At 41.0% G+C, this 10493-nt stretch overlaps 1 pseudogene; it reads left to right on the top strand.

The window, feature by feature from the left end:
• The first annotated feature begins 1866 nt into the window (after positions 1 to 1866).
• Positions 1867 to 2359, top strand: LOC119280356 (annotated as a pseudogene).
• The last annotated feature ends 8134 nt before the right edge of the window (positions 2360 to 10493 follow it).

The raw sequence follows: 10493 nt of genomic DNA, 5'->3' as shown, positions 1-10493 counted from the left end.
TATTTTTCTGTTCACAAGTACTTTTTTTAATTTGTGAATACTATTTGAGTCGTGGAGAAACTTTTTAAAATTCTGAATATTTTAAATCTAGAAATATTTTACTTTCTGGACAATGTTTTCATATTTGTGAACTGTTTTATAAAATCATGAACATATTTTTTAAATCTGAACCTATTTTAATTTGTGGACAATCTTTTCAAATTCGAGAACATTTTTTGAAAATCATGAACGTCTTTTTTAAATTTGAACATATTTTAATGTGTGGACATTGTATTCAAATTTGTGAACATTTTATGAATTAACTAATGTTTTGAAAAACCACAGAAATTATGTTTTGTGAACAACTTTTCAGAAATTAACTAATATATTTTAATAGAAAACTGGGTCAACATAAAAACATTTGAAAACCGAAGATATGTGATCCACTGCGGCCCCCCCGGCTTTGATGCCTGATGGGAGGCAGCGCTTCTACAACATGGTGTGATCCACTGCAGTGGTGTCGCTGGACTAGGTGCTTCGTCCCAGCGCCCAAGATTGGTCCGGTGGGATATCAACTAGCAAGTGGAGTAACAAGTACGGATCCGTCATCGGTGTCCCTCTAGAAAGACCACTACAGTAAACTACTGAGTGCAGAACACTGTAGACAGCTACTATATAATGCATAGTGAGACTGGTTTTTCTACCATGCACGAGAGATACCGTCCATTTCATATCATTAACTCAATTATGAGCACACGGGCTCCACCCTATCCCCTAATAAAGATTCTTTCTCTCTTCTCAATCCATCCATGTATTTTAAGCTATCTCTAATTTGAAACTGTTATAGTTTTTAGACATAAAATTTGATTCTTCTTACATATTTGTGTTCTTGGCAACGAGATCTTTTCAACAAGACTAACCATGAATATTATTCGAACATTTTTGAAACATGGATTTTAAAACCTCATGAAACTACAAAAACTATGATTGTTAGACCTTTTTGTCAATTTGCACAAGTTATTATCCGTTGTTATTAATAAACTTACTAATGTGCGCAAGAGCAGAACACTATTATATATCCATGCGAAAACCATCATGTAATTTTCCGTACATGCATGTTTCATTGTGTTTCGTAAACTCAAATTTTGAAAACATATTAAATATTGAACTTGTTTCGAAGATATCATCGAAAGAAAAACGCATGTTCATACAGACTATTTACCCTGTATTTATTTTAAAAATATATGGTTGTTTAAAGTTTAGATTCAAAATAGAATTCAGTACTAGTGGGCAGGAGAGAGAACTAGTTGGTGCAGCCTTGCTCCATAAAGTTGTCAGATGGATTTAAATATAAGAATGAATACATGGCATAGATGCATCTCTAATCAGATGGACGGTTTAGTCATGCACTGGATATCCCGTGCATGGTAGAATCACTTTTCTGCATGCATAGTAGACGCATCAAACTCTTCATGGACGAAATTTGCTGCGGATCGATTAGTACCAGCCTACCAGCCGCGTCACGCTGGTTGAGGAAAATCGCAAATTAACTCGGGTGGTTGTCCAACAGGTGTCCCGTCAGACGCGTGCTAGCAGGCGTATTAATTCAACTACCAGCAACGCAATTCCATCCGCCCGATCGCTCCCCATACTCGACACGACGTTGACACAGATCGCTGGAGTGTCATGCCTCAACTCCAGAGCTTTGCTTTCACATCCTCTTGCTCCAGAGGTAAGCATTCCAGTGAACATTAGTACAATTTCTCATATATAGTTCGCGTCAATGCCTATAAATCCGCCCCTCTGCACCTCCAATCCCAGTATCCCACCACATCAATCAACAAGCACCCCTGCATCTCCCGAGCGTCGAGTTGAACCAGAGTTTGCTTCGAGTGATTAAATTTATTCCATCGAGATGGCATCGCAGGCGATCGAGGTGAACAAGGAGGGCGCGGAGGTGTACCATGGTGCGGCGTTGTGTGCAGAGAAGGCGACGGAGCTGCTGGCCGAGACCAACATGCCGCTGGGCCTGCTGCCGCTGGCGGACATCGAGGAGGTCGGCTAAAACCGCTCCACGGGCTTCGTGTGGCTGCGCCAAAAGAAGGCGCTCACGCACACCTTCAAGCAGATCGGGAGGCTGGTCTCATACGCCACCGAGGTGACGGCCTTCGTCGAGGACCGCAGGATGAAGCGGATCACGGGGGTCAAGAGCAAGGAGCTCCTCATCTGGGTCACCGTCTGCGACATGTACATCGACAAGAACGACCACTCAAAGATCAGTTTCAAGACGCCCACCGGACTGGGAAGGTCCTTCCCCGTCTCCACCTATGGAAAGGAGCAGGACGACTTCAAGCCCAAGCAGGCCGCCGTGGCCAAATGAGCGACCACGGCCGGCATATATAATTTGAACAATAGAGTTTGTAAGTTCAGCGTTTACTAATGCTGAATACCACATGTACTTATTTGCTAATATGATCTGTTTTAATAAAATGCGATTATATCCCAAGTTGTTATACTCTGCTCTGGTGTTTTGCCAAGGGCTGGATCCACGATTTTAAATCGCCGGCGAAATGGCTTCTATTGCAGCGTTATCACCAACGCGAATCGGCAATCGCCATTCATGCCTAAACTACTGACGCAAATTTATCTGCCACGATTTCTTTTCTAAACAATTTTAGTGAGTGCTTAGTGGTTCTTCCAGATCATTCTGGTGTTGGCGCAGGTCCCAACCTTGAAGACGCACTCGTTGAGTACTTCACGTGAACTTTCAAGTCACACACATTCACGGAATTTTGCGAAGCACAAGGGATCAAAGCGGATGCAATGAAAGTTGTGTGTGCTCGTCCATGAAGAAGTAGTCTTTGTGTTTATCGACTGGAGAAGAGGTCTGTGAGTGGCCGGAAGAACAACAAATTAAGCAAAAGGGTTAGGCTCTTGTGGCCGGAAGAGTTTTTCCACATCTGGCCTACTACTCTGCCTCAAGCTATACTATTCTGCAGCAACCACATCAAGCGCCGCCCAGCACTCACGGGACATCAATCGGAGTTCATTGCCATAGCTTTTTTGGTCACGGATCTGGAAACTTCTTTAAAATTATTTAAAATAGAGAGCAGAAGGAGCACCGACCGTTGGATCGGCTAAGGATGGACGGTGGAGAGGCATGATCCATGGGAGGTCTAGTTCGGCCAATCAGAACGTAGCAGGCTAGAAAAAGCTCCAGCGTGTGTCTTGAGTAAAAGTAGCAGCTTCATACCGTGGTTTTTTGCGAGATTAATACAGTGGTTTAGTGGCATAAGCAACACAAAGAGGTTGGGGGTAAGAAAATCCACATGCTACTATTTTTCATGGTTATCTTTTTTTTTCATTTTGATTATTTTCTTGGTTTTATTTCGCAATTTCTACTTTGTTCTGGACATGGATAAATGAAAGGGAATATATTTTTCTTCTAGTTTATTTGGAGGAAAATATATGAACATATTTCACAACATGAATTTTCATCCTTTTCAGAGTTCTTTTGCATTATTAAAAATTAAAAATTAAAAATTCCATATTAGTGGTTGCTTGGTTGAGTCACCCTCGTGTTTATAATCCATTTCGTTTTCTTGTATAAGGACTAAATGGACTCAAGAGCACAAAACATATTTTTGAACCAAATTTTGCCAACCTTTCAACCACTTGGAAATCTATCGAGTGAAGCATCGGTGGCTTTGCCTTCAACCAGACCCGTTCTCTCTCAAGACCATGTTTGTTCTAGGGAGATGATTCGATTTCTAAGCAATGTATGCCATAAATTTTGTGAAACTTTCTAAAAAAATGTCCACACCATACAGGGATCATATGATGTCATCATGCAAATTTTCATTATTTACAGAGTTCATTTTCATTTTTCAGAATTAAAAAACCAAAAAACTCCATTTCGGGATCGAGCCTTGGCGCCCTTATGTTTGGAATTCCTTTCCTTTTCTTTCATAAGGCCTAAACATAGACTCAAGAAGACAAATATGATTTTTTAATCAAATTTGTCAACCTTTTAACCACCTGCAGTTTAAATTTGTTATATGCATTAAAGGTCTAGAAATGGACCCAATGGCTTAAATATAGCAAAAGGACTCAAAAGATGCCAAATTCTGGCATGCATCGTGTAATCGTGTATCTTGCGTGTTAAAAAAATTCCAACGCCAACAGATGAAGCATGGGTCGCTACGCCTTCAAACCAGACCCATTATCTCTCAAAACCACGTGTCTTCCTCAGAGATGGTTCAGTTTCTAAGCCATGTACATCATAGCTTTTGCGAAACTTCCTTAAATTTCCGCCATGCCCTATAGGGATCATATGAGGACACCATGCCAATTTTCATGCTTTTTAGAGTTTGTTTACATTGCTTGAAATTAAAAAACCAAAAAACTCCATGTTTGGGGTCGAGGATCGGCGGCCCCATGTCCTAATTATGCGAATACATGTAAGGCCTAATTATACCGATTCTTCATATATAAAGTTCACAATGAATGAACATTAATTCTTTCAGACAAATCAACTCATTTTTTTTGAAATTCAAATAAATGTACATTTAAAATCTAGATAAAAGGAAATGTAGTGCAAAATATGGTAGAAAGAACCGTATATGAACGACATGACAAGTTACATAACAAGAAACATGTATTTTACAATTTTGTGCACCAAACTGTCTGTTGCGTGCATGTTCTATGACTTCGGGTATATTTACCTCATCCATTAAATATCTAGAAATGCATTTAGTGGCTTAAATATAGCAAACGGACTCGGAAAGATGCCGAATATTGAGATGGATCATGCTATGATATATCTTGAGTGTATAATTATTTTGAATACCAACATATGATGCATCAGTCCGTTCCGCGTTTAAACTAGACCAATTCTCTCTCGAAACCATCTGTCTTTTCGGAGATGGTTTGATTTCTCATAATTTTTGCGAAACATGCTCAATTTTCTATCACGCCCTACAAGGGGCATATAATGACACCGTGCCAATTTTCATGTTTTTTGGATTTCGTTTCCATTTTTTGGAATTAAAAAACAATAAAACTACATGTTGGACATTTTTCAAAAAAAAACTTTTTTGAACATCTTAAAAACAATTTCGACCATTAAAAAATTAACATTTTAGAAAAATGTAATCATTTAAAAAAAGGTAACTGATTTAAAATGTAAGTTGGAAATTTTTGTTAATTGTAAGAAACACTCTTTCACACAAATATGATTGTTCAAAGCTACAGGTGGTTCGACCCCGGCCTTAAAAGTGTGGCTTTATATACTTTACTAATGAAAAAAGAAGTCCCATTCATATCACGACAAAATAGTTGCCGAGTGGGAATGAGCTAACCGCTTAAAATTCATGTCTCAGGTTCTAGTTCCATTCATTTGCGGTTTTGTTTTTAAAATAAAACATGTGGCATACACCTATAGAATTTTTACATGTACTATAATACAGATATTTTGTTCTAGAAGAGTTTCAATAATTTTAGAGATGATTTAATATTTTCTATAGTTTAAATCAATATATGTGTGCTTATTGGAGTTAATGCCAATTTGATGTATATGTAAGTCAAATATAATTTAAAACAGTTCCATTTCTTAAGGAATTATGTTTTATCTTAGCTCATATGAAATAGATAAAAATGTCAAAATATACTTAGGGATAACTGAAACTTCTATTTGCAACCTATTGGAAAAATGATAATAATATCAAACTATCGTAGAAAATTTGTATATTTGGGCATGGAATAATATTATTAATTCATAAAATTGGCACGGATTTTTTAGAAGATTTCAAAAATGTTTTCTATACATTGACGCTATGTAGTAAACTATGTAACTACTGTTGTCTTTTCACAAGAAAAAACGTATTGTTGCCTACATGTGAAAATAACTAAAAAAACTAAAAAGCTTGGCTCGTCTTTTTGTTTAGGGGAAAACCTGGCTCGTTGGAACGTAGAGGTTAGTGCTACGCTGGTCAAATCCGCGTTCAACCTCTTCTTTTTAACTAAAATACTTTGCTCGGTTAATGTTAGAACTTAGAAAGGCACAAACCAGTAACATAGACATTGCCCTCTTGCCGTTTAAACATGTGGTCCCTTGTTCAATCCCCTCTTGCCGTTTTCACTTTTTAAATTAAGAAAACCATACATGTTTTTATTCTTCTTTATTATATATTTATAAAATGAAAAATGTACTTACAGCGGCCCAACAGTCGGGACAAAGCAGCAGCACTCCGTTTTTTTGTTCACTAAAAAAAAGAAGCAGCGTCAACACGATGCAACAACAGGAGCAGTCCGTTTTTTAACCGGACAATGCACGTAATGTAAGTTTTTCCCCTGGCGGCTCCCGTCTAGGGTTTGAGATACCTCCGGTGACGACACCGTGAGGATGAACCGGACTCTACTGCCAATCCTAATCATCCCCGGCTAGGTTCTCGGGCTGATTAAGGGGATAGCCTCGCTATCTACCCGGCCTTAGTTCCTGTCGTGGGTCGCTACGGTTTTGGTGGTTCGAAGACGCATCTCGCTAGGGTTTGGCGATGTCGGAATCGGGCTCGCAATCATCAGAAGGAAGTGCGACCCCGGGAGGTAAGCCAATCGGGTTTGAGGAGATGATCGGGAAACTCAAGTTACAGGAGCGGGAGGAGGATGATCTGATCTTCGAAGAGGAGTTCCCGGATGAGATCGAGGAAGCGGAGTTCATGGCGCTGGCGACGGTGCACACGAACAAGCCATTCAGTAGGGGGTCGTTCTATGATACGATGCGGATCGCCTGGAGTCTAGCACAGGGAGTAATGTTCAAACTACTAGGCGAAAATTTCTTCTCTCTGACTATGAATTGTCTAGGGGATTGGAAGAGGGTCACAGAGGATGGCCCATGGTTGTTTCGTGATCATGGTGTGCTTATCGAGAAGTATGATGGCTACACCAGGTATGACGAGGTAGTCTTGGATAAACTGGCAGTTTGGATTCAGATTGTTGATCTCCCCCCACTTTTCAGAAAGGATCATGTGGTTAGATCGCTGCCAAGAAAGTGGGGGCTGTGGAGAAGGTAATGTTAAACCCCAGGTGGGGTGAGGGAAGGATTGTGAGGATCAGAGTCAAGCTTGTCATTCACGAGCCACTAATGAGATATGTCTCTATTACAACGGATGGGAAGAAGGTGTACTACTCAGTGCTATACGAGAAGATGTCGGTGTTCTGCTATGTGTGTGGCTATATGGGTCATACATACCTCGAGCACGGTAATGGAAAGCATGACCTACGGTCCATGGAGTGGGGAGAATTCATGTTAGCACCGCGCACGGGAGAGAGGAGGCAGCCAGGTCAAAGCTCGAAGGGGAGGCAGAGGGATAGGGCTACCCCTGGTTGTCCAAGGAGAAATCATGGCTCGGACGATGATGATCTGGAAGATACGGGCACTAGCCCTAAAAAACCCATTGGCGGGTCGACTGGGGACAAACTCTCTGGCCAGAAGAGGCTTAATTTTGATGAGGTGAATGCGAACCCAACAGCCCTTGCAAATATACTGCCTGGTCAGGCACAAGAGTCCCCAGTCGCTATGTCAACCGCGGTGGTGATTCACTCACATGGCAAGCTGACAACAGAGAAGGAAGATGAGGATGGTGACACTTTATCGTAGGATTCGAAGAGACCAAAGAAGGACAATGCGGTTGTGATGGATGCCATCCACAATTTATCGCTGAGCTCCGAGAAGGGGCTCGACCGGTCACAATGAAAATCCTTGTGTGGAACTGTTGTGGGATGCGTAAACCTGCGGCAGTTCGAGCGCTCTTGGGGATCCCGGAGCGAATAAAACCAGATGTGTTGTTCCTGTCTGAAACACACCTGGACATGGCTAAGGAAGGAAAATTTAGAAGGGGGTTAGGTTTTGAGGAGATGGAAGTTTCAGAAAGTGACGACAGAAGTGGAGGACTGATCATGCTTTGGCAAACCATCATGGGAGTCTCATCTAGGGCTGTTCATACAAACTATATAGATATACGCATAAGGAGATGACAACAGCGGGATGGCGCTTCACAGGCTTCTACAGCGAGCCAAGTAGTGACCGAAAGCATCTTTCGTGGGAATATTTGTGAGGCTTGCATGCAGTGACTAATCTACCATGGTTAGTGGCAGGGGATTTTAATGAAATTCTGCAAGCTCATGAGAAGGAAGGGGGGTGGCACGCCCTCAGCGATGTATGAAGGCGTTTAGAAGTGGCCTGAGCGACTGTGGGCTCGATGACCTTGGTTATTCGGGCGATATTTTCAGCTGGTGTAGAGGTCGAATTCGAGAGCAACTTGACAGAGCAGTTTCAAGTAGCTCTTGGGCTGATCTGTTCCCACCATATGGTGTTGTGAATGAACCGTTCAATAAGTTAGATCACCGGCCGATCCTAATTGATACTGACTTTCAGCTAGGCTTACAGACAAAATAAATCACATAGTTTTTATATCGTAATAATAAATAGTTTAAAACCAAATAAAAATCTCATAGCTTACAAACAGATAAATTTTAATTGTCACAAGTACATTGATAGAAAAAGAGCTGGTATATCTATTGGTTGACAATATGAGTCCACATATGCTCAATATAATTTTTTTGAAGTTGAAAGTGAGTTGCTTAATCACGCATTTCAGTATGAAACTAGGTGAACTTTGCAAACATTAGGTGACACTAGTAGAAAAGGGGGCATTTGTCCCGGTTCGTAAGGGCCTTTAGTCCCGGTTCTTGAACCAGGACTAAAGGGTCGTTACTAATGCATCCACCCTTTAGTCCCGGTTCTAACACGAACCGGGACAGATGGGCCTCCACGTGGCCACTGCGAGCAGCCCAGGCAAGGGGGCCTTTGGTCCCAGTTGGTGACTTGAACCGGGACCAAAAGGCTTTCACGTGTCAGCAGCTAAGTTTTTTCTTCTTTTTTTTTAAATGTGGCTGGTTTAGGGGTTTGGGGGGTTAATTTTAGGTTGTTATTAGCTAGCTAATAGAGAGAAGTGTCCTCTCTTGTATCTTCGTCCTTGGTTTACCAACGCTAGCTACTGCTATGTTCATTTCACCCGCTGATATATAATAACTCATGCATGCTCGCATCATACATCATCATATATAATAACAAGTCCTTCTAATCATGCATCATCATATGTTCATCTCCAGCTCAATGAACCTGTCGCACATACCTCGGTCGTCGTGGCACCAGTCGCACTCCCCTGGGCGGTTTTCGTCGTCCGAGTACGACATTTCCGGCCTAAGTTTATAATTCAAATATTAAATATATATACTAAAAAACCTAAAATAGATCATTATTATTAATCACGGGTTGACTGTCGGTGATGGTACGTAGCTCCTCCTTTCATTCCCGAGTGCATTATTACAACAAATTGTCTAGCACACGGGAATGAAGGAGAAGCTACCCCCACGACGGCGTGGATGATGGAGGTGCCTCCTAGATTTCTGCATAGAGTGCTCTTCAATTTTAGCATTCAAAGTAGGAGTACTTTTCCAATATGAGCATTCAATAAGCAAAACCAAATCGTAAAATAAAGTAGTATTCAAATTAGCATGCATTCAATTATAACCAGAAGTACATCATCTCTTGTGTCCGTACATCGTCGAATACTCCTCGAATACTATCATACATTTAGCATCGCTAATTAATACAGCTAGAACCATAGCGCCCGACGGGTATCGTCGCGGGCGGTGGACACCCAAAGATAAGGAACGATCACAGGATCATAGCTCCAGTGAGATCCCGGAAGAACCTGTCAGGTATTGTCGAACCTGCCATCCAACGCAACCATGTAGCGACGGACGTGCTCGTCCTCCTCGCTGATACGGTGACGTACCACCTCCGCGGTGTCCGGAAGCCTCGGCACCGTCACTGGCCCACGCGACCGCCACCAAACAAGGATCGGGTCAACAACGGGCTGCCTCCTCACCAACCTATGTCCCCGCTAAGGTAGCACCTCCCAATACCAGCCCGGCGGAGCCCAGTCCCGAACATGGCCCTGATCAAGCAGGCCTCCACCGCCGAGTCGACGATGACGAGAATGCGGGATAGGCATCGTCGACGTTGATGCCGGAACTACTTCTATATATAGCTAAATAAAGTAGTTCAACTACTAAGCACTTACTATAAATAAATAAAGTAGTACTTATTAAAAATAAACTACTTCTACATATAGTAAAATAAATTGGTTTATTAAATCAACTAGCTAGTTCAACTATATATGAAGCACTTACTATAAATAAAATAAAGTAGTACTTACTAAAAATAAACTAGTTTAACTATAGTTCTATTATTTTTCTAACTAATTTTTCTATACATACACAATAAATTGAGAAAGAAAATACTATGAACAAAAAATCATTAAAATTCTATGAACAAAATTACAACAGAAAAAAAATCATAAAAATTCTATGAACAGAAAAAAATCATAAAAATTTGACATCTAAATTACTTACACAATATGAAAAAAATTGACATCTAAATTACAATA

Source organism: Triticum dicoccoides, chromosome 3B, assembly GCF_002162155.2.
Source record: "Triticum dicoccoides isolate Atlit2015 ecotype Zavitan chromosome 3B, WEW_v2.0, whole genome shotgun sequence".
NCBI classification, from domain to species: domain Eukaryota; kingdom Viridiplantae; phylum Streptophyta; class Magnoliopsida; order Poales; family Poaceae; genus Triticum; species Triticum dicoccoides.
The sequence above is the reverse complement of the archived record's forward strand: the minus strand, read 5'-3'. Positions and strand labels throughout refer to the sequence as shown.